The sequence below is a fragment of the Ambystoma mexicanum genome, chromosome 5p (genome assembly GCF_040938575.1).
Source record: "Ambystoma mexicanum isolate Mex_15411 chromosome 5p, UKY_AmexF1_1, whole genome shotgun sequence".
Classification (NCBI taxonomy): domain Eukaryota; kingdom Metazoa; phylum Chordata; class Amphibia; order Caudata; family Ambystomatidae; genus Ambystoma; species Ambystoma mexicanum.
In genome coordinates, this window is record NC_090930.1 from 124384214 (window position 1) to 124409903 (window position 25690).

General features: G+C 46.5%; 1 long non-coding RNA gene across 1 annotated transcript in view; it reads right to left on the reverse strand.

The window, feature by feature from the left end:
* Positions 1–25347, reverse strand: part of LOC138480776 (uncharacterized) — a 70624-nt gene extending 45277 nt beyond the window's left edge. The window contains exons 1-2 of the long non-coding RNA XR_011274127.1: positions 25283–25347; positions 25023–25146 (exon numbers count right to left, since the gene is read on the reverse strand). This is a non-coding gene — a long non-coding RNA (uncharacterized lncRNA). The remainder of the gene's footprint in view (positions 1–25022; positions 25147–25282) is intronic.
* Between the last annotated feature and the right edge of the window lie 343 nt (positions 25348–25690).

Sequence of the window (25690 nt, forward strand, 5' to 3'; positions counted from 1 at the left end):
AGTGCCCGGGGTGGGCGGCTAGAGTGAGAGAGGGATGGCGGGAGCAGGTGTCCCATTGAGGAGGATCTCAGTCTTACTGGCATTAAGGCAGAGATCCTTTGAGGCAAACCATTCTTGAATTGCAGACAGTCAGGTATGAGAGAAGGAGCAGAAGAGGCTGAGAGGCGCCTGAAGGAGAGCTTGGTGCAATCCGCATAACACTGAAAGTTAGAACAGGGGGTAGAGATGCGGTGGGCCAGAAGTGTCAGGTAGTGGTTAAAGAGCCTGGGAGAGTGGTTAGTCCCATGGGAACACCGCCTGTACAGAGAGAGATAGAAGAGAAGAAAGACACAAGTTGGACCTGGGAGGGTCGACCTGAGAGAAAGGGGGTCAACCAGGCTAGGGCTTGACCAGAGATACCTAGGTTGTCATGGAGATGATTGAGCAAGATGGAGTGGATGACTGTGTTGAAAGCAGAGGATGGATCAAGGAGAATGAGGACAGAAGGAAGGTTAGAGTCTATATTGGAGAGCAAGTCTTCACAGGTGTTCAGGAGAGCAGTTGATGTGCTTCTGACTGCTCTGAAGCCAGACTGGTGGTCATGGAGACAACCAATCGATTCAGTATGAAGATTAAGCTGGTAGATGGCCAGCTTTTCCAGGAGTTTATCCAGGAAAGGAGTGATGGAGATCAGGCGGTAGTTTGCCCGAGAGGAAGGATCAGCAGAGGGCTTCTTAAGGAGGGGCTGCACGGGGGGCGCCGTTGTGCTTGACGGAGCATGGCCTCCTAAAAAGGAGCTCTGTGCTGGGTGATGACATCTGCACTGATATATGCTACCGTACATTGGATTTCAGGAAAAGAAGACGGGGGCCCCTTCCATTAGACTTTCCCCAACTGCCACCTGAATATTGGCCCGGGACTCTTGCCCGTTTTGAAGTTACTTTGGCTTTTTGCAGGCCGCTAGGCTGCATCACCCTGATCCGCTAGCTGCATCCGGTGAAGCCCACCTCCCCAGCTCAGAGTTGCCGAGGCAGTGAGGCCTGTTGCGGGGAGGGACGAGCGACTGCAGCCTCACGACTACCGGCGCACTGGAAGGCGGACATCCGACACCCATCCCAGGGGGCCACTGGCATCCTGTCCCCTGCCAGTCAACACTCCTGGCTGCGATCCCCCTCTCCGTGACCGTTGCCAGCAAGGTGGCCCTGTGTGCTTTGTCCTGGGCTGGAGCCCGTACCCCCCCTAGTCTGACTGGCGGCCTGTTGCAGATCTCCCCTCGTTTACAGAGGGGCGGGTGAACCCCCGAGGGCAGCACACTCTCCACGATGAGGGACCCAGCCCCGCGGGGAGCGTGGAGGCCCCAGCTGACCTGAGCACTGGGGACGACGGCTCCCAGATCATACGGTGAGTTTCGACATTGGCACTGCTGCTCCAGATAATGACGCTGGATCTCCCTCTGCGCTCGACTTACCGCTGAGGGCAACCAGGGCTTCCCCGCAGCCCACTGCTCCTGGTTCCCCATGGTCCTCATCACCCTCCTTCCCTTTCTCCTGGCGCAGTTGCCTGACGACACCGTTGAGCTTCTACCCTCAACGCAGCGGCTGCTCTTTCTCCACCCACAGTGCAGCTGATTCATTTGTCCTGCGGCTACAACGGACATTGGATGCAGCACACACACAGTGCCTAGTGCCTTACTGGCGCCTCAGGGGTAAGAGACACAATACACTCCACCACAGCAGGTCCCGACCGTCCTTATCAGCGAAGCCAACTTTGCCACCATTTACGGTGCCTCTTGCTAATCAATCCCGGCTCTTCAAGTCGCATACAAACTGCATAGGACTACTGGCTGCATGGTCTGAATCCTGTGGCCCCTCTCAAGTTCACTGTGATCCTGGCCTGGACGGACGGTCTGGGGCTCCACCCTCATATCTGAAGCCCTACTATCTGCAGCCCCCTGGCTGCTACGGCTGCCATACCCCCATCTCTCCTCTGCACCTTTACATAGACTGCTTCATACCTGGCTGAATCTACAAGTGCATTGGATACACTGCCTTCATCTCGGCGTTCTGGTGACTGCATACAAGCCTGATTGTCTCTACCCTGTCATTTGTGGAGACCACACATTTTCGTGTGCTATCCTTGTACGCGCCTGCACGGGCCGGGCACCACAGCACCTACTCCTCGGCCGGAGCCCCAGTGTCAGGCCCCCCACTAAGGCTCCGCGCCAGAATCTCTCGGACTCCTTATATTACTCCCAGGAGTCCGTTCTGACGCTCATGACTGCTCCAGGTCCGGACCCGCTCCTCAAGATCACGAGATTGTGATTAGTGCTGCAACCTAAGAGTGATGCCCGTTTCGTGGGGTCGCCCTAGTTATTCCAGTGCAGAATGTTCATCAACCATGGACCCAGGTGGAACCATGACCAAGGAGGCAGGAAAAAAAAAACACAGTTCTATCAACATGTTCGCGAAAACCCCAGCTAAATCGTCCAAACCCGATTTGGAGCCCGAGCCTACTTCATCCACACCTCCGGACCCTGCAGAGTCCCAGAAGATGTTTGAATTCATGCAGGAAGGGTTAACTACTCTCCATTCTAAGCTCAACAACATAAATGGGACCATATCATCAATCAAGGCCCACATGAAAAAAACTGATGGCCAGGTTACGGAGGTCAAGTCCAGGTTGGGTACTGCAGAAGATGACATAGCGGCCCTTCACTCTGAGGTTGCCACATTGTCCAGACAGGTCTCAGAGGTTGCCAAGAAAAATGAGGATCTCGAATCTCGCTCGAGACGCAATAACCTCAGCATTATTGGAATTCCTGAAGACAGGATCGAAGGCCCCATGGAGGACTACATTGAACACACGTTGCTTCAACTGCTGGACTCTCCAAAGGTGTCCCACAATTTGCTATAGAGCGGGCTCATCGCGCTCTTTTAGCAAAACACAAACATGGAGCACCCCCGCGCCCCATCATTGCAAGAGTTCTGAACTACCGCGATCGGGACGCACTACTTCGGGCAGCGAGAGCCAAGGGTGAACTCCTACATTTATACCCTGATTTCTCGATCTCCGTCCAACAGGAACGCAAAACCTTTCTGGCAGCCAAGAAGAGACTGCGATAATTAGGAGTTAAATATGCTATGCTGTACCGAGCAAAGCTCCAGATCGAACACTCAAATCAGGTGTTCTTCTTTACTATTCCAGAAGAGGCTTCCAAATTTATAGACAAACATTTTCTTGGATGAACATATCTATCCCAGTGGCTGCGACAACACTATGATTCTCACAGTGAAGTGTACATCCCGATCCGGGGTGCCCCTGACCATTCTTTTGTGGAGCATTCTCTGTTCTTATCACTATCTTTAACGAGTATCTTTGGTCACACACAGTTAGATCTTAATGTTGACTTTGAACCACCAGTCTTGATTACTATTACATTAGTACCACGTTAATCTGCATCATGTCCCCAGCAAGGAAGCGATGCTGCCCAACCGGCACACAAGCCCCCAGGTGATGATGGCACTGTTTCTGGTTTTGTTGGATGGGTGTTGGGTTTTTACCCCTCTGATTGGGAGAGGGTTGTGGGTGGGGGCGGGCAGGTTGGGGTGTATTAACAAAAAATGATTGTCATGTACAATGGAGGAAGAGTGTGAGCTTCAACTATGTAGGATGTACCTTACTGATAGACATGGTCACGTGTCTCTAGACTTGGTCCCCCGTACACCGCTTTATCACCTGGTAATATCCCAGTTTTTTTACGCATCTCGATGGCCGATCATAACCTGGTTTGTATGAGTTGGAATGTGAGGGGACTTGGCAATTGCAGAAAGATGCGGAATATACACCTATATGTAGAGCGACACAGGGTTAAAATCCTTTTCCTGCAGGAAACACATGCTCGAGCTGAATGCTGTTTGAGGTTTGCAAAGATATGGGGCCCCCAGAGGTACTACACCGATTATTCCACTCAAACCAGAGGTGTCATGGTCCTGATCCATAAGAGCATTAAGTTTCAGCAAATTGTGTCCAACATTGACCCCCATGGGAGGTATGTCATACTCTATGGCAGGCGACACAACAAAGAGATTGTACTCCTTAACGTCTATGGACCCAATGTTGATGACCCTGAGTTCTATTCACACCTTACTGATATACTGGCCGGGTTCCCTCTTGTACCTATCCTCTGGGGCGGGGATTTTAATACGATCCTTGACATAGATTGGGATAGATCGAGCACCAGACTCCGCCAACTCTCCAGAGCTGCTAAAGTAATTCTGGGGTCCTTTTCACAATTGGAGATCTCGGATGCATGGTGACTGGTGCAACCCGGATCCCGAATGTACTCTTTCTATTCTTCCGTACATGACTCACACTCCAGGATAGACAGATGGCTTACGTCTGATATACTCATTAGAAACATTACACACATGGCAATCCTCCCCAGGACATACTCGGACCGCTCCCCTGTTACTATCTCCCTCAATTGGGGTACTGATCACAATGAAACTTGCTCTTGGAAATTGAAACCACAATCACTATCGGATGTGACCTTCAATGCTGACGTGGAATCCACCATTGATAAATATTTTGCACTGAACACCGGATCGGTCCGCACACAAGCCACTCTGTGGGAGACGTTTAAGGCCTTCTTTAGGGGCATAGCTATTTCCAAGGAGTCCGAGATCCTCAAGGTTATTCGCAGAGACATATCGAAGAGCGAAGCGGCACTCTCCTCTCTCCAGGCCCAATATGCCCAGTCCCATTCTTCAGAAGTCCTCTCCAATATCAGTATTGAATTAGACACATTTCGTACCCGTGCGGAAAGAGAGAGGAAGTTAATTGATAATCCCAGACTGGCTCAACAGTAAGGGGAGGGCAAGCAGCCTGGCCGTGTGTTGGCCAGACTTCTTCGTCGGGAAACGGGATCTCCACATATTCCAGCCATAGAAAGGCCTGATGGCTCCTTGGCCCTTCTTCCGCAAGAAATCAATGTGGAATTCCAATCGTTCTATGAATCCTTTTATACCAACGTCGACACTGTTCCTTGGTCGGAGGTTGACACGTACCTTGACAGCCTACCCCTCTCTGTTCTCTCTGACGAAATTAGCACTTGCCTAGACACACCTTTTACTTCTGAAGACATTTCGAAGCCCATTGATGACCTCGCTTCAGGTAAACCCCCCGGGTCTGACGGCTTCCTGATTGAATTTTATAAACAATATAAATCCCGGCTGGTCCCCCAACTCCTGGCATTATGGGAAGAATCCTGTGTGGTGGGCACACTCCCCCCCTCCCTTCGTGAAGCCATTATAACTATCCTACTCAAACCGGGCAAATCTTCCACTCAATGCCGATCATATCGTTCCCTCTCCCTCATCAACTGCGATGTTAAGATTTACGCTAAGGTTCTGGCCCTGCGATTTGACTCCTTACATGCCCCACATTATTCACCCGGATCAGTCAGGGTTTACCCCAGGTAGGTCCACTTACCTCAACCTGCGCCGCCTCTTGAATATTATCAGGCGAATTGACCCTAAAACCCAGGCAGTGGCTCTGTTTCATGGAACTACATTTGGAGAGTGTTCGGAAAAGGTAACTTCGGGCCCCGCTTTCTTTCATGGGTCAAACTGTTATACTCGAATCCAGTGGTCAGGGTTCGTACGGAGGACAGACGCTCACCACCCTTCCATATAGCCAGGGGAACAAGACAGGGTTGCCCCTTCTCTCCCCTGATTTTCGCCATAGCTATTGAACCCTTAGCAGATAGGATTCAGCAAGCACACTCACACCGGGGCCTGAGATTGCTAGGCACACTGGACATTGGCCCTCATTATGAGTTTGGCGGTAACCATGCCGCTATTGGCGGCATGGCTGCCTCCGAAATCGCATCGGGGTCCGGGTCCTCGGAATGAGGACTTATCGGGCCATTCTGAGTTTGGAAGGCCCGGTAATTCCTCCCTCCGAGGACCCGGACACGGTCCTTCCCCATTCCCATTTCAGCCCCCATAGGGCTGAAGGGGAGAGGGAGCAAACAACGGGCCATTACGAGATGGCCCGTTGTTTGCTCCCTCTTCCTCTCGCGGGACCCGGTAAGCACGCCTGGTTTTCCCATGCGTGCTTACAGTGTCCCGCGAAGGGAACTCTTAATGCGGCAGTACGGAGTGAACGGCGCCGGCACCTTTTACGGCGCTGTTCACTCTGTACCGCCAGGGTCGTAATGAGGCCCATTGTCTCCTTATACGCTGACGATTCCTTACTCTTCATACGTTCACCAGAGCGCAACCTTGCCCCGATCCTAGAAGACGTCTTCCACTTTGGGTTGCTGTCGGGCCTCAGGGTTAACTGTTCAAAATCAACTTTTTTCCCACTCACAGATGCCACCCCACCTCCCCCCGACCTGATGGGGTTCACTTGGTCACAGTCGCAACTCACCTACCTCGGTGCAGTGGTTGTCCGTCAACCTGACATAGTGTATGAGACCAATTACTGAATTATTTAATTACGCTTACCAAGAAATGTCTAGGCTGGGCCAAGCTTCCACTATCCCTCGCTGGTAAGATAAGTATCTTGAAAATGGTTGTGCTCCCCCAACTTCTTTATTGTTTCCTTAATCTTTCCCTGTGGCCCGGTAGGGAATTCTTCCAGTCCCTAACCCGCATGCTCAACACCTTTTTATTGCACTCCGGTGCAGTTCGTCTCAAATTTAACACATTGGCTACTCCCATGTATAGTGCCGGCTTCGGAGCTCCCAACTTCAAAAAATACTGCCTAGTTGCCCAAACACAATTTGCATCATACTGGTTCATCGACTCGAATCCCCCCGCATATAAGACTCGAGTGTCGGGCAATTGGTGAATGGGATATTCGTTCCTTAGTTCTTTCTCCTCCTACCCTCACTTGTAGCCCTCTGGATCCGGTAGGCACCACGTTCTTTGCTTTGACTAGGATGTGGATGTTGTCTGGAGGCGCATGCCCCTTTCACAGTTGTCTCCCTCTCTGGAACTTTCTCTCAGGAGCCCCCTCCATTCCCCAGACCGAGGTACGGCACTGGGCGGAGGCGGGATTCGAAACCATTCGAGATGTCTTCGTACAACGCAACTTTCTAGAATGGTCAGATCTACCAGAAGCACTATGACGAAGATCACCCATTTGGCACCAATACTCCAGCCTCCACCGATTCCTGTAGAGGAATTATCCGAGTTTCCCCCGTATGCCCCCAGTACAACCCTATTCTGGCCGAGATAATGAATGTCACAACAGCAGGAGGGAAGGTTTCCGGACTGTACACCTTATTACAATCCAGGCTTCTCTGTCATTTGCTAAGCTTAGACACACTTTGGCTGGAGATCCGGGGTTCGATATAACTGACCAATGCTGGAAGCGTATGTGTGCTTGCACTCACAGTGTATCATTTAACTCCCGTTTCAAACTCATTCAATTTGAAATCTTACACAGATTCCAAAACACCCCAATTACGCTGCACTGTATGTTTCCAGACCACTCCCCCAGGTGCCCCAGGTGTAGATCCAAAGATGCTACCTATATTCACATGATCTGGTCATGCCCCTACATTACCCAATTTTGGTCAGTGACCTGTTCCACGCTCTCGGCTATACTGGACCACGAGATCACCCCATCCCCACTGCAATGTTTCTTTCATGATTTCCCCAGTCTTGGCTGAGATTCTTGAAAGTTGGCGGGGCTATGCATGCTACTCTCAGCACGCTATAGTCTGCTGTGTTGGCTCCGCCCATGAGTACCCACACACTCCCAGTGGCTGGCCACCGTAACCTGGGCCTCTGACGCAGAGGAGGCATGGGCGACCCAGCAACCACCAACGTCCAAACCCCGAAATATCTGGTCCCAGTTTCGCTCCTACATTTCCTCTATTTCCAATGAAGTAGATAGCAACTCAACAGCACCCTCCCCGCCTGTCAAAGTCTCTACATAAACGATGGCCCTGAAGGCCGTGTCATACATTTGTATTGTACGATTATTGATCACATGCCCTCTCGATTTGATTGTTGATGCTGCATACCAATTATTTATGCCAGTACTGTAACTGCAGATTATTATCTATGCCTCGCTTCTCTGTTCTTATGTCAAGCACAATACATAAAGTCTTTTAAAAAAGGAGGGGCTGCACAAGGGTGTGCATAGAGAGGGAAGGTTCCAGTGTCAAAAGAGTGATTGCAGAAATCGCTCAAGGCTTGAGCAAGGGTGTCTATGTACTCCTTAATGTGTAATGCTTACCTTGTACCTTGCAGTGGCGTTGAAACCCTCCAGTACCTCCTGTGGTCCTGCTAAGCTGGAATAACCCCCACTCGGCGTACAGGAGTGTGTAGCAGTTTACTTGTGCATGTTGAAACAAGAGCAAGAGTAAATGTAGTGTATGAGATCTATGTGCACCCTTCCCTCTTAACACCCTTTTATTCCCTGACAAACAGCTCACCTGCTGAAATAAGATAGGAGGCTCTCCATCCTGCTGTCTGTTTCAGGGGCGCTTAATATCTTTGTCCTCAGTTCCAGTTGCCTTCCCTGGAGAAGCCCAGGCCAGCTGTGGCTTCTTGAGGGAAGAAATGTCCTAAATCTGTTGTTTTTTGCTATTTCCTGAAGTTCCACGTTCTTCGAGTGTCTGTGGCCCTGGCTTCTAATGTTCCTTTAAATGTTTGTACTGTTGAATTCACAGTTGTATATCACACGATGTGCATAAACGTACTGCCCGGTGCTTTCTTTTGTGGTTCGCGTGGTCTAATGTCTTTGTTTCCCTTTTTCTGCTTGTGCGGGCCGGACCGAGGGGAGGACTACAAGCCAGCGGGTGAAGAAAGGCTGCAAGGTTGGACCAGAGGGAGAGCTGCGAGACTGGCGGTTGAGAACAGATTGCAGGTGTACCAGAGGTAGAGCTGCGATGCTGGCGGATGAGAAAAGGCTGCAGGTGGACCAGAGGGAGAGCTATAATGCCAGCGGATGAGAAAAGGCTGCTGAAGATGAGAAATGCTGCATGCGAGAGGAGCAGAGCAGCTGATGAGTGGTTCTGGTCCTAGGGGGAGTCTGCAGAGCCTTCCAGTACTAACCTTATGTTTTGTATTTTTTTTTGCTGGACCCAGAGGAACTTGGTAAGTGTTATGCCTCCTTGGGAAGTTACAACAGGAAGCACTGACGCACAAGTGGATGCGGCTTAAATAGCAGCCCACCCACACATGCTAGACTGCATCCTATGGAACATAATAATAATAATAATAATAATAATAAAATCCTGGCATAATGTCAGGCATCTTGGGGAAGCCTTGACCTAGATGTAAAGCAGCTAACAGCTAATTGGATGGACCTATGTGTGCCAGCCGTGCCATAAGGCGGTCCAACTTCCGTTTTCCCTCATTCTATTTCCCAGTGTGCAGTGATAGCGTGTGGTGTGAGACTGAACCCCAGACAGATTCCCAGTGGTCATGACAGTCTGGAGGGGCAGGGGATCACCTGCTTTGACAAGACTTTAATAGATCAAACTTGTCTAAAATCATTGTCTGGGTTGAACAGGGAGATGGAGGAGAAAGGCAGAGGAGATATGGCTGGAGAGGAGCATTGAATGGTAGAGGGAGAAGAAGACAGGACAGGATGATCTGAGGTTTAGTTGTGAAATGAGATACCAGAGCCGTGCAAAGGGCCTGGGAGGGGACAGAGGTGGAGACTGAAGCAGGATTGGCCAGCTCTTTGCAGATTTTTATAAGTTCAGCCGAGTTGTTAGAGGCCGCCAGGACGCAGGCTTGGATGTAGGCTCTCTTCTTAGAAAGGACAGAAAGTCTGTATTGCCTTTGAAGCAGGCGATATGCCAGTTTGTCAGAGGTTGAGCCTGTTGCCCTCCACTTCCTAGAGATTGAAAGATGAAGGTTGCAAAGGGCTGTGTCAGAGTGTGAGTCAGCCGAACATGTAGGAGGAGGAGAGAAATTAGCAGGTAGTGTACTTTGAGTTAACTCCTGTGTCAGGCACGAAGTATCCCTAACAGTAGGCTCTGTCTATGGCTTGCTCAAAGATGACCTCCTGGATGTGCTTCCACAATGTCATACCTAAGACCCCTTTGTTTATCACAGATGTTTACCCTCCATCTTCATTAGTGGTTTGGGAAAATAAAACGTTTAACCATTCCCAGAGAGCTCTTTAATTCACAAGTCTACTGCTCTACAACCATTTATTTTATCCTCTTCCTATCCTATGTAGTTCTCTTCCTCGTCTTCGGGCCTTTCCACCTCCCTCTATTTTCTTCCTTTACACCTCCTCCCCTTTCCATCCTCTGCATGCTACAATTCTCTGTTAAACTAACTCCTCTCCAACTCCTATCGAGGTCTTCCCTCATATATTCTGCTTCACCTCTGACAAGCCTCTCGACTACTCACCTCTTCTTTGATAGTTCCTCCAACCTCCTTCTTTATAGATTCAGCTTCCTTCTGCCCATCTCCAACTGCCAACTTTGTACCTATGCAACTGGCTACCAACATAATCACCTCTCAGTGTGTGTCCACGGCTTTTATAGCATTGGTGGGATCTGTGTGATTTTTTCAAAAACAAAATCATGCAGCTGAAAATACCGATTTTTGGATATTTCAATGCACTATTTCAATGGGGGAAAGACCCCCATAGCCCTCCCACATCCCTCCATACACCCCTTACAATGTTATTACCCTAACTCACTCCCAAAAGACATATGCGTTGAAAATCGCAGTTCGGAATATGGTATTTTCGGCCTCAGGATTTTCAGGCGCAAAATAATGGGGTGATACCTGGGTAGTGTGCTTGTTACACTCCTCTGCTATGAACCTCAGTGCATGCAGGGATGTCTGGAGGGCCAGGCTTCATACAGTTGGTGGTGGCATCCTCCTTTCCTACTACCAGTTCCATGGTTAGACTATGTGACGGAGAGTCACATTGTAAGATGCGTGTTTGCGAGAGCTACCTCAGCCATTGCTTATAGCAGCGCAACCAGAAAAAACAAAAATACCTTGGGCGGGGCGTGGGAGCCATTTGTTTCTAGTTAAAAGTAGAATGAGTGCAGCAGTGAAAGAAGCTTCCCCAAAAGAGGTGACAGGCCTAGTATTTGGAGATGTATATTATCATTGGCTTTATTCTCCTGGAATGTCACCATCACTCTGAAGTCTCACTGTGTGTGTACAGGTGCTATGTAAGGGGGGCACAGACAGACATAGCAGGGTGTTCTCTGGTTCTGGTAGACCTTGCAACTTATCATATGAACATTACACTTGTTTTACTGAAAAAACATATAATCAAAACGTAATGAAACCATATGGTTTGTTTTCTGATAGAAGGTTATCATTCCAAGATGGACAGTCTGATCACTCTTATTGTACTCTTTCAAAATTCCCATTGAAAAAGTGAACGAGGACACATAGCACCAGTGGGGGTCCTTGCTGCTTTGTATAAAATCAAAGGGCATTTTGGGAAAATAAGATTGAAAACTGCTCTTTTGACAAGTATGTCGTTGATCAATGTTCTGTATGCTTATATCTCTAAGTACATAATGAAACTGGATTTGGTGCTCATTTTATTTTTCACAACACTCACCCTAACATAATAGTGTTTATAACCATGGGCCATTCAACCTCATTCAGACACCCCAGAGATTTGGATGTTAGGATGAAATGGTTGTGGCATCTGTCAAATTCGACAGAGAGGATTGTTCGGAACAGATCTGATTCTGGATCCGAACAAGAACGCCCCTTTAGAAAACCAGAACCCGTAGCTCAAACATTGCAAGGATGCCCACATCACTGCTCACCTTGAATGTCAGAAGCTTGAAGGATCGGACCCGAAGGGCAAGCACGATAAACATCTGGCAGCCCAGAACTGCGATGTGTGCTTCGCCCAGGAATGTGGAATACCGTATGACCGGTCGTACAAACAACTCGAGGAGGAGTGGAGTCCCGGGCCGTCCTTCTGGTCAGGAGGGAACGACTGCAAATCCTCAGGAGTGGCTATCCTTGTAAGGGGAAGGCACTTCACAGCTGAATCAGTAACCGAGCAGGTGAACGGCAGAGTTCTGTCCGTCGACGGCTCATGAGCAGGGGAACCTGTACGACTGATCAATGTGTATGCCCCCCCGACCAAGAATGAACGGTTAGAAGTCTTTGAAAACCTGAGGCTGCTGCTCGTTACCTCCAGGACCATCCTGATGGGGGGAGACTTCAACTGCACCATAGAGGAGGGTGGACACACGGGCCCCGGCTCTGCAGGAATGGACACAACGTCCCGGCTGCTCCGGGAGATTGTCGGGGAGTCTTCCCTGAGGGATGTCATTGGAGGCATGGGGGCGAATGCCAGAAACTACTCCTGGAGTCGCCCCGATGGCTCTGTGCGCTCCAGGATCGACTTCGTCTTCACCTCCCAGACGGTAAGGCCAGTACAGAGCTCCATGGTTGCCATACACTTCACCAACCACAGAGCTATCAGCTTCACAGGGGAAAGCGAGGAGACAAAGGCCAACCTCAGGGGTGCATACGCAGAGTGGAGGAGCATGAAGGACTGCTTTCAATCCACGGGGGAGTGGTGGGAGTGGATCAAGACCCAGGTCCAGAGCTTCTTCCAGGGTGTCAGCAGGGCTGCGGCACAGGAAAAGAAGAGGGTGTTCAGAGCCCTGCAATCACGGTTGCAGGGACTGCTCGAACACAAGCTCAGAGGCTGGGAAGTGAAAGATGACCTAGAAGAGACAAGGAAGGGGCTGGACGACAACTTCCAGGCGGAATCTAGGAAAGTCATGTTCCGTTCCAGGGTCGAGCGATTTGAGAAGGATGAAAAATGCAAGGCATTTTTCTTCAAGAAGCTACACTCCACTACCACACCCCTACTGGAACTACGGGACCCAGAGGGAAACCTCCGAGACGATAAAGAACTGTTGAAGGTCGTCACGGACTTCTACAGCAGCCTCTACTCGCCTAAGGTGTCGGAGGGAGCTCAGGCGGACAAGTTTCTGGCTGGGATCTCGAAGATACTGGGACTGGAGGAAAGAGAGGGCCTGAATGCGCCCTTCACCCTGGGGGAGCTGCACCAGACGGCCACCTCCTTCAAACGCGGCAAGACCCCGGGCTCCCAGTGGAACTCTACACCGAACTCTGGGACCAGATCGGGCCGGACTTGCTCACGCTAAACGAGGAGATGGCGGAGTAGGGCAGCATGCCACAGACTCTGAGGGAAGGCATTATTGCCCTCTTGTACAAACAAAAGGGAGAGAGAGATGACCTCAAGAACTGGAGACCCATCTCGCTCCTAAACGTGGACTACAAGATCCTGGCAAAAGTGATGGCAAATCGACTCAAGAAGGTTATCGGGAAGCTAGTCCACCCAGACCAATCCAGGGTGCCAGATAGCGGACAGCTTGGCCCTGATCAGGGACCCGATCGAGTACGTCAGGGACCGCAGGGTCTGAGCGGCCCTGGTAAGCCTCGATCAGGTAAAGGCTTTCGATAGAGTGTCCCACGAGTTCATAGACCGTGCCCTGCGAGCGATGGGTCTGGGAGACGTCTTCTGTGACATGGTGCGGACCATGTACTGAGACATCTTCAGCAGCGCAATGGTAAACGGGTGGAAGTCGGACTCCTTCCCGGTGGAGTTGGGTGTCAGACAGGGCTGCCCACTCTCATCCTTGCTGTTCGTCTGCGTCATCGAGCTCCTGGTGGAACACATCCGACAGAACAGGGACATCCGAGGAGTGAAGGTGCCGGGGAGCGGGGGTAAGGGGGAAGTGAAGTGCTCCCTGTAAATGGACGATGTTACCGTCTTCTGCACAGACGGGTGCTCGGTCAAGGCCCTCGTAAGGACCTGTGAGGACTTCGGCAAGGCATCAGGGGCCAAGATAAACTGCACCAAGTCTGAAGCCATGCTCTTCGGAGACTGGAACCCAACGTTCGACCCTCTGCCCTTCCCCACCAGGCCGGTCCACATGAAGATCCTGGGTGTGTGGTTAGGCTACGAAGGAGCCGCGACAGGGTCGTGGTACGAGCGCGTGGTGAAAGCCAAGCAAAAGCTAGGGCTATGGAGCCTGCGGAGGCTGACCATAGAGGCGAAGACGCTGGCTCTGGCGAACAATGTGCTCCCGGTCCTACAGTACCTCGCACAGGTCTGGCCGGTGCCGAAGTCCACCTCAAAAACCATCACGAGGATGGTATTCTTCTTCATCTGGATCTCCAAGATGGATAGAGTAAAGAGAGCAACCATGATCAAGACACACGACAAAGGCGGGAAGGGGGTGCCGGACATCCCCACCATGCTGAGGGGCTTCTTCACCTGCAACTGCGTGAGGCTCACGCTGAGGAGCAGTGATGAAAGTCACGTGGGATTCCTGATGGCCCGCTTCTTCCTACTCCCGATATGGTGGAGGCTAGGATGGGTGGTGTGGGACGCCAGGATCCCATACAACTGGACGGCCCCCAGGTACTACGCTGAAGCGGAACAATTTGTACGAGAATTCCAGCTGGAGGCGGCGGCGCCGGACCAGTGGAAGAATGGGACTATCCACAAAAGCATTCGTGACAGGGACGTCTGCGAGCAGATCAGGACCCTATCATCAGAGAACGCAGAACGCGTATGGGGCAACGTGGCATCGAAACGGCTCACGAACAAGCACAAAGACGTCGCCTGGATGGCCATCCAGGGGTGTCTGCCGGTGCGAGCGTTCATGCACGCCAGAGGTCTCAACCGCTGCAAAAACTGCCCCCGGGGCTGCACGGCAGACGAGACAGAATACCACCTCTTCTGGGATTGCCCCTACACAAGAGACTTGATGCGGGACTTGGCCACGGAACTAGGGGGCACAATCCCGAAAGCAAAAATCTAGATCAAGGTCTGCCTTTCTTCAGGGTCTGATTATAAATAGTATAAAAAAAGAAATGAACAACAAAAACAAAACACCTAATATGGGGGAGAAAGAACACTAAAAGCCGGTTTGCATATATAAGAGTAGTCAACACCTTGCTGAATTTACGTTGCCTCAAATTGTTAAAGGCTTCAGAATGGCCAACTCTTCCCTTCAACATCAGAATGTGCCAATGTGCTTAGAAAAGATCCATGGGTTTAAAACATAAAAATCTGCATTCCAAATCAAACAAATCCTATTAGAAGTGTTTTGCGAATCTATTTTCTGGGGATGCGGCAGTAATTATAGTGTTAAATACCGGTCAACACTAAAGCACTGTTTTAGATCACTTTCCAACTTTGACTTGAAAGGATACTGTGGGGATAACAGCTGTAGACTCTTTTTTTGGGGTGACAATCTATAGACAAATCTTCAAATATAGAAGATATATATGAGCATTGGTAAATTGACACATGCAAGGTATTATACAAACTACCTATGTTGGGTACGAGTGAATTTACCTTTCTTCTCTGAATTTTGGAAATTGATCAGTTTAGCTTAGTTCTTCCTGTTTGAAAGTTTCCATGTGAATAAAGAAAAATATGTAATGATATATGTGCCATCTTCTTGTTTATGAATTATTAGGAAGTAATGTATCTATAAATGTCTCTATATGTAAATATATTTCCTGATTGGCAGGTGAAATACAGGGAGATATGGGTAGTCATTTACTCCTGGGTGATTGGTTTACTTCAAGGTCGGAAATTGTCCAGTAGGGAAAGTGCATTTTGAGAAGCATATTCCCAGATCAAAAAAGCCTTGTTACGGATTCAAAGGTCAAATTATATCATTATGCTAATTAATATATTTGCAGCTTGAAGAATCCTACCTCATATGAACTGTGATTCTTTTGTTCCCTTCGTTACATCTCTCCTTATCAAATAAGCCAGAATTTGAGACATCAAGAGAGAAGTGCATCCAGGCTCACTCAGGCTTTTACGAGGGACATGACTTGTCGCCCCACTAAATAACATTTTCAATTAGAAATTGATGGCAAATAACATTTTAGTTTTATTATGGAATACTGCTGGGCTAGGTACAGACTTGGATCGGTTTACAAAAGGGCAAATGATTGCTTTTCAGGACATTTGGCAAGTAGTTGTCCCAGTGACTGCTAATTATGGGATAATTAGTAAACCTGCTATAAATAAAAATGGGGTAGACCCTCAGGAGGCCTAGTGTTATTTGTATCTGCTCTTTACCCTGTGTTACCATGGACTTACCAGAAAATATCAGCAGCTTCATGAAATAGATAGTGTATTAAGGGAACATGTAAAAAGCTTCATGAATGTTTGGCGGGCAGTTTTTATAATCCGCAGTGGGCTGGTCTGTCAAATAAAAGAGATCATGAGCCCGCTGATCTATCTACTGTTACTGAGGAGCTGGTTGGCTTGCCCACATTTGATCTCACCTTCCTCCCTCCCCCAGAATGTTTAGTAATTGGAAATTGTAGTGGCAAAAGAAGGAACTTGCTCATTTTAATGTGAGGAATGATCTAAGAAGAAGAGGTGTGGGGCATAGCGCCCATGCAGACTAGCTGTTGTTTATTTGACAAAGGGGGTAGTTACCTAGTTGATTTCATGATCAATTACTAATTTCATTCTTCGAACGGTATGTTTTCACTGGATCATTCTGCCATGTTGGCCTTTATTAACTCCTCGTTCAGCTCCAATATTAAATATGTTTTTTATCAACATTCAATCATCAGCAAGGACTCCGTGATTTTCACCAGCAGAGATGAGGCTTCTCAAGATCCACTAGAAACCACTAATGACCGCAGACATGTCACATGGAATGATGCCATTTAGGAGGAATGCTCATATCATTTTATTGCAAGTGTGCTTGGTTATATCACTGTTTCATTGGGGATACCAACTGTGCGATGGGCTGAGACTTCAGCCTTGTGGGGCCTAGGACCCCCACCACCATGCAGGATTCTCGAGTCGAGGTGTAGCCCCCTCCTTTTGTCTGTTACATGTTGAGGCCTGCTGCTTTATGAAGCCTGGGCCTCCTGCCCGCTATGCGGGATTCTCGATAATAGATGTGGCCTCCATTATTGTTTATCATATGATGAAGCGTGCTATATTGTGGTACCTGGGCCCCTCTCACACTATACAGGATTCTCGTGTCTGGGCGTGGCCTCTGTCTTTGTTTACTGTGTGCCTAAACCTACTGCACTGTGAAACATAGGCCTTTCTAGGTTTAGGCGACATCTTAGTTCTATATACGCGGATAACTGCTACAGTGTAAAACCGAGGCTTATTGTATGGGACTCTCAATTCTAGACCTGGACAAATTAGCAATCTCGCAGCCTACGGTAAGTATATCTCACACCACTAGTGTGGACACAGGCCGGAGGCACGGGCAAGCATCCATGCACAATAGAATACTGCTATGGCTAAGCACATCCGGTCTAGCTTCACACATAGCTGTCAAGACTGAAACACCTAATGTGCCTCAACACCTCTGCCATTAGCATACAACGACCAACTACAAAAAGGAACCCGGTATAGCTTGGCTCACATAGACTCTAACAAAAGCAATCTATCTCTATCCCTCAACAGCACCCACCCATGTGTCTGACCTCTCCAGAGCTGCACAGTCGAGCCTTGCCAGCCACCCAAGTCTTAGAACGGCAACATGCACACATGCATCCCCTAAGTCAAACTCCATAGAATTTCCAACGACATCGACTGCGGTTACAAAGGGAGTACCAACCAAGGAAAAAAGTGAACTGAGGACACACAAGTGGGGAAAGAGCGCTATATAAATAACCAAATACAATACAATATTGAGAAACAATATTGGAGAAAGGATTACCCCAAATGGGAAATTCATTGGGGAATGAGTTTTCGTTTGATATAGACTGGGGAGTGACCAAGGCGTAGTTGGTGGTTCAACTGAAGGAGGGTGCCAGAGATATCATTGGTCTAAGGAAGTTGTCCTGTGAGTATAAAAACAATTGAAATTAAGAAAAGGGCCTATACTAAAACTGTCTAGTTATCTCTTCATGACGCTGTGCTTTATAAGGACCAAAGGAAATTTGGGAAAATTATAGCGAGAGGGTCCTTAGAGGAAAATAATATATCCTTCTGATATTCCATCGTCACAGTGAGTTTACCATGTTAGAGCATTTTATCATAATGACAGTGATAGTTGTGAATCTAATGAAGATGTTCATTTGTAGCAGGTAATGTGTTCACAGTTTGTTAAGGGGCCCATATGAAATTATTATTCTGCAAGCCAAAGCAATGATGTGGTTAATGATGTTGTTAACAGCATCACTCCTGCTCTCCTTGAATGTGAGCCAGTTATATGGATAGGTATCTTAAGATCAATATTCAATTCAGAAATTAGGTCATGAAAGGTGTCTCTCCCATGGATGACTGCAACTCATGTCCTGATTTGTAAGAACGGCTACCTGCATTGCCTGACTGTTGCCATCCAAAGTCCCTCTTGGATGTCTTTGCAAAAGTGAACCGAAAAGTCATGCACAGGAGATTGTGAGAATGGGTAATTGCTTCCAACTTTAATACACTGTGCCAATTAGATTTCTTGCTCCGGAAAAACACAGTGGATCAACGTTGGACATTATACGTCCTTCTTGATAAATCTAGAATAATAAGAAAGGCACATTTATGTCTTTGCTTGCTAAGCTGTGGGAAGTTATGGGTAGGGCGGGGAAACCCTGGGACTGATTAATTGTGTTTAGGCCCTTCATACTGATAATACATCCCTGGTAAGATTTAGCAGCGATGGCCAGCCGGCTTTTACATATCCAGCCCCACAATGAGTACAACAGAGTTGCATACTTGCCTCAGTTTGTCTATCATTTTTAATAATTAGCTAAATTATAATTACCATGTAAACTACGCATGCCTCAAGAATAGGAGCTAGATGTATCGCATGTATACGCTTTACAGACACAGTAGTTTTAGTTGAAATGGAATTGGGCCTAAAATCACTGGTAAACGGTTTGGAAAATATTTGTAGTGCCAAAGCGGTAGGTATTAATAATACTAAATCAAAAGTGATGATATTGAGCCAGAGGAGGGACCCCAAATTTAGGTTTGATGAGCGCAGCTTGGAACTATTAAAAAAAGGTGATTATTAAGGCATCTGCTTTGGAGGTAACTTCTCATTGGTTAGACAGATCTCAAAAGCGAAGCTGAGGAAGTCTCAGGCAACTGGGGCATTAATTATTTTTTTTCTGGTTCATGGGGGGGTACTTTTATAAAGACAGGGATTCAAGTCTACAAGGCGAAAGCAGTAACCCACGCATTATATGGAGTGGAGGTCTAGGTGTCAAGAAATGTAACTTGTGTGACAATGGTGTATTATTAAAGCGTATGTTGGGTGTGGCAGATCAGTCACAAACTCAATATTAGCCAAAGATGTACATCAATGAGGTCTTGATGGAATTGTTCTACAGAAGACTTTAGCGTATTCGATATTCTTCCTCATTCCGTAAAGATCTAATATCTGAATTATTAGATGGAAGCCTACCTATGACAATTCTATGTCTAACACAGCAAGCCCTGACTTTGACTGGCAAAGGGGAATGGTGTGTTCATCCAACGCAGATTCCAATTAGTGCTAACCAAAAGGATAGAGGTCTGGTGGAGGGGACTGTGGAATCTGTCCTGTAGACCAGCCTGCACGGCAGTGTGATGATGAGGAACTACATAGGCATAACACAAACTAGTAAAATGTTGGTTTACCTTAACATTATCCCAAATTTCTGCAACAGTTCCCTAATCACGAGAGGATAACATCTAATAGGGCTGGGTGGGAGCTATGGAACCATTAAAATATATATTGTGAATGTGGTTGCAATCTAAGGGAGGGTAGCACTCATTGTGTTTGGTTTTGTAAGTGTTGCAGCAAGATAAGCAAGTCATGGCTTGTATTCAAGGTAAAAGCAACACATTGCCAAAACTATATTGATGCTATGAAACATCTTATGCTTCTTAAACACAAGGCCATATTGCACAAGCTCACAGTCTATGTTCGACAGCTTGAAATATGTAAATGCGAGTCTAAATTTAGTCTCCTAGCTTTATTCTTAACATTGGGCAAGTCTGAGGGCCTCATTTTAAGTTTGGTGGCATCTCAGTGGTAAATATGCAGAGATACCACCAAACGGAATTACAGTTACCTCCACTTGGTCTGTCGGTATTACCGCCGCATTACAAGTGGCTGTGGTGGAGTTAGTCCCCATTTAATTGGAGTCCATGGGGGATTTTAGTAGAATTACCCTGGCAGTAATTCCGTAAGCAGTTATACCGCAGACATTTGGTGGAAAGGTGGCGGATTTACCTAGCTGGAGGTGAATACATCAACTGAATGGCAAACTCATAGTTGGGCAGTGCAGTAATATGGTGGTATACAGTATTACCGCTGCATTTTCCTGGCACCGCCCACCTTCTAATGAGGCCTTAGTTCAAAGAGCTGACCACTTGTTAGGGATGTCAAGATTGACTTGAAGACTGTTTTTTTTTTCCCTTGCCCGTGTTGGTCATTTTTATGTTTGATTACTTATTCTTGCACTGGTTAGGGTGGGTCTGATGACATTTTGTGGACACATATTAGGGTGGTGAGTTACAATATGTATTTATGGGGATATGGATAGTATGTAACATGAGAAATTATGTGTTCCTGTATGTGGCTTTTTGTTACTTTATCAACGATTGTGATTTTATCTATGTATAAATTCTGAGTACGTGTCATGCTTTGTTTATGTTTTGGGTTTGATTTCAAGCTTCGTGTTGTTTTAGGTATTATATCTGAAATAAGCATAATTGAACTGAACTACCTCTTTTTGGACAAAGAATGCTGTCAAATATGTTAGCGTACATACAAGGTGACTTATCGGTAGGAACCTGAAAGTAGGGGGGAAAATCAAGGAGGGTCTGAGACCCAAGAAAAAGTCATGACCACAGCCTTGGTGTTTCCCATCGAACTTCAGAATGTGGTGACCATAACAGACAGTTGCAAAGCACTGTTTCCACAGCAACCAGAGCCTTCACCCATCCTAGTTAGAGCCGTGAGGATAGCTCAAGAGCAACACTCCTGTCTTGGAAACAGGAAGATGCCATGTACTATGGATTATTTATACGCCGGTTGGGCTGACTCAGCCTTTCAGCACCTCCCTATGCTGGTAAAGTGAGTGGGTAAATAGGAACATCAATTATTACAGCTCTTACAGCCAGGGGGAATCCAGCACAAAGCGCAATGTAAATCTCCAAATTCTTGACATTATTATTATTATTATTATTACTTCTGTTGTCCTGATTGGATTTGAGATGGTTCTGGTATATAACAATCCAAGTGGTGTTCAGACTGAGAGGGAGTTGTGAAGGTTCACAACGCTCTCTGAAGAGAAGGCCGATCATTTCAAAGGTTATCTTTAATCCTTATGTGCCCACTTGGTACAAATAGTCTAGCATTAATTCAACCATTGAAAGCCAATAACATTCTTTTTACCATTGATGCCAATAATCGCTATGTCTATTCCCCAGGAAATGGAACGAGAGGCAGTCAAGAGGTTGTTACTATGGGAGCATCTCCATGGGGCATCCATGATTCACATCCTGTAACTACTAGAAGTGATAGCACAGAATTCCTCGTTTAGATGGAAAGACTGGTTTTATCTCCAGGCTTCAGGGACATCTATGGGTGCCAGGAGGACAGCCACATGTGCAAATGGCTTCATGTACACATGTGGAACTGAGCAACATCCAGTCTGGCATAACTATTGAAAATGATGTGGGTTATACATGAACGTTGTCTTTGCCATCGGGCAAGGCACAATTGAAAACTTGACCTCATTTCTTGCATCTATTAACATAACAACTTTAATGATGCACTCAATTTACAGTGATATTGGCATTGCCATAGCTAAATTCCTAGATGTACTCATGATAATGAGGGACAACAAATTGCCCACTAATGTATATCGCAACCCAACTGATTGAAATAACCTACTACAAAGACTAAGCTTCCATCCAATCAACACTCTTAGATGTTTACCATACCGCCAGTTCTTAAGTGCCAAACGCATTGTTACAGATGAAAGTTTGAGAGAGTTATATGAGATGTGTCAAATATTTCAACAAAGAGGCTTCAAAGACGTTATCTCTTGCAAAAAAGAAGGTAGATCAGAAGAGCTGTCAAGAAGCATTGTATACACCATAGGGAAAGGGAACAATCTAATTTAGTGTACGTTTTGTAATATTCCACACAGAGTCACAGTATGAAGCTGTTTATCAAAATGATTTGCAAATATTCGTACCTGATAAGCTGAAGACGCTATTGGCAGAGTTTCCTGTATTTGCATATGCCTGAAGTCGACATTTGAAGGATGTCTGAGTACACAGGGAAAGAGATCAAACATTAGCACCCTGGGCGGATGCACCAGCCAATCAGGGAGCTCAGAATGTGGGCTGAATCCTTTGGTATAAGCCTGCATTCTGGGCTCTCGCGTGGCTGTGTCCCCTGCGCACTGTGCCATCCTTGCCCCCTCCCACCTCCCCATACCGCGTTTAGCACTTGTTAGTAACTACACGCGGTTGGGTAAAGGCGATGGTAACATTTAAAAAAAAAATGAAAACTTACCTTTATTCCGTCATGCGACTCCACGTCGGGATAAAAGTCAGTCTTCAGTGTTGATTCAGAATCACACACCTGGGCTTTTTTGTTTTGTTTACAATGCAACTACGAGACTTTAAATGTATGCAATTTACACAAATCTATAGAACACCTTTATCAAAGTTGGAGAAATGTATGCCATACATCCTAGTTTCCTTTTCTTTATTTCGTTTGTCAGTCATTTCTTATTAAAGGACACAGTTGATTTCTTTCTCACATAAAGACACTCATTATGTCTCTTCTGGACAACCAACCAAAAACGTGCATTATGTAACCAAAACTTTGTATGAACCATCATTCACAGATCTGTCCCTGAAGATGGATATCATTATATACGCATGCGGCGGTCCGACCATGTAGTGAATGGCCCACTGCCAAAGCTAAGGCCCCAAGCACAGCAAGGGTTCCCTAATGCGGGTGGCGGTGTCGTTATCGAAAGCTTTTCGCCATTAGCACCCATATAGCTATCTACACGGGTACTAATGGTGTTTAGAAAAAAGAACCTTTAAAGCACGGCCTGCTGCCGCACAGTGATGTTGGACAGGAAGACCGTTTTTAAAGTTTTCACGTCATCAATATTGAAAACAGACTTCCTGGATGACAGCACATGGCGGAGCAGGCCATGCTTCAAAGGTACATTTCTTTTTTTACTATAAAAATAAATCACTCTCTTAGCTCTCCCCTAGGAAACTACCCAGGGGCCAAGAGATGAGGTGGGATGGGGAGAAGGGAAGGGGGCGCTGAAGGCCCAGGCAGTTCAGATCGCGTGCTTGTGTCCTACAGTACAGCCTGCGTTCTGAGCCTCCTGATTGGATGGCAAGGTGTTAATGGGCGAATAATTATGCCTGTGTCAGCAATAAAATAACTGTTCTTTTACACACAAATTGAAAGTTGCAGTCATATTGAGAATATATGCCGCTATATTAAGCTAGTAGTATCAATACAGCGGTTTTCCGCAAAGGCTCACCCAGTTTATGACAGGATTAATGCCAGGAAGTAGTTGTGCATTAACTCAACCTCCTCTGTGCAAGAAGACCTGTCACCTGATCCCAATAGAAAAGAGTCAAAAAAAGGCAAAGAAGTGTGTTTGTTGTATTCACAAACTTGCAACAAAAACACATTACATAACATCTTGTCTTGCAAAGGTAAATGGAAAATAACCTGTTTGCCACAACATCTTGCTAAGCATTGAAGGATTAAAGTCAAAATAAACTGCCTGAATACACATCCATGGGATTTGCTGCCTGCCAAGTCAATAGCGTTGCATGACAATTTATGGTAAGAAGGTGAATTGCTAATAACCGGTTTCCAAAACACGTAACGAAACAGTGAAAAGTGGATGTCAGCATAAACTGCCCATGAACTGCCAAAACGTGTTTCAACCCGCTAGCGTCGTCATCAGGACATGATAGTTATACAGTGTTGCATTGGGTGGTTATTCCATTTTGTTGGCCTGATGCCAATGGTTGTATAATGCTGGGAACATATGTATGCCATAAATAACAGAACGTGCACACACGTGAACACACGTGCACAAACAACCAATTCCATCCCAGTAAAGAAAATGTGTGTACATCAGAGGAGAAAAGAGGGGAGTGAGAGGAAAGGGGAAAATTAAAAAAGGGGCAATTAGTTAAAACTGCATGGACCCATATGTAACATATTTGCGAAATTCTGGCAAAATTTATGTTAGGAAATAGGTGATACAAAATGAAAAATTTCTATTTTACCCTTTTCTTATATGTTGTGACGGTGTCCGGACATTTCATCGACAACAATTGGTCGACAGGACATTTGGTCGATGTAATTTCGTCGAAAACCAAATGGTTGATTTTTTTTAAAATTTATATATTTATTTTTAAGGTTGTAGTTTAGGGAAAAAAAGCGTTTTTCAGAAAAAAAGGGGGTTGGGGGGCTCCCCCCCCCCCAAAAAAAGGGTAAAAATTACAACAAAAAAAAATTCGACCATTTGGTTTTCGACGAAATTGGTTCGACCATTTGTCCAGTCGAGCAATAGTTTTCGATGAAATGTCTGGTAACCGTTGTCACTAAAACTAATGCGCAATAACATGCAAGATGAAGCCTGTGAATTCTTAAGTCTACCACAACCTTAAGCATGCTGAAAGTGAAGTGCTACCCCAAGTTGTCGTGATTGAATATGAGCACTTATGTTGTAAAATTGTAAAGGTTATTTTCCTGTGGTGACCGATAATTAAATACCGGAGAAATTTAGTTGATAAATTGTTCAAATCAATTTGCGTGGTGCTGGATGGCCCACTTCCTGACCGGAGCTCGGTTCTTGTATGGCACAGAGTCTCCTAAAAATATGAATGAAAAATACGAGCAGGGGTTGTTGACGGTAAGATACCCACAACTTGATGTGCATTTGGTATCAAGACTAACCACATTGTATAGCAAAGTATAATAGTAAATATCCTCAAACTACAAACATGAGCCAACAGTATTCTGAATATCTTACCTGCTTATGGACAGATGCCTGTTTCAAGGTCTGTGCAAGTATTATATTAGAAAAATTGTTGCAAGATGGAAGACCGGTGTATGTTCCATAAAGTCTGTGTTGGAACGGGATACCACAAACCATTCTGTAGTAATGCAACGATAAATAACATGTAGGTTTAGGGGATTTGAGTTAGCATTGTTCCCGTTGTCGGTATATATAAATAACGCATCCGTGCGTGATATATATTAACACACAGTATGTCATCATTCCACACTCACCCATCACCGCTTAGTTGTATGCCCGTGTGTTAACTGCTTAATTGCACAAAAGGATTCGCCGCTCGGCATTAGACAAAAAGGCGTGGCCGTGTGCCGCTCGTAACTAAACACTGCAGCTATCCAGTCATGTGATGAGTCACATGATTAGCCGATGTTGCCATGGCAACCATGATGCTTGCGTGGGAAAAGAATCAAAATCTTCCATTTACCATTTTTTTTCGGGCTGAATTTCCCATTGTTTTGATCCCTAATTTAATTGTTATTCTCCATGTGACCAGCTGTCCGAAGCAATACATTTAAAAAAGAGACTTTCCATAACAATCCGTTTAAATGAATGTTGTCATTTGGTCAAGTGTATTAGACGGAACACTTAGTTAATGCCTGTGTTTAGCTGATGTTATTAGCTAA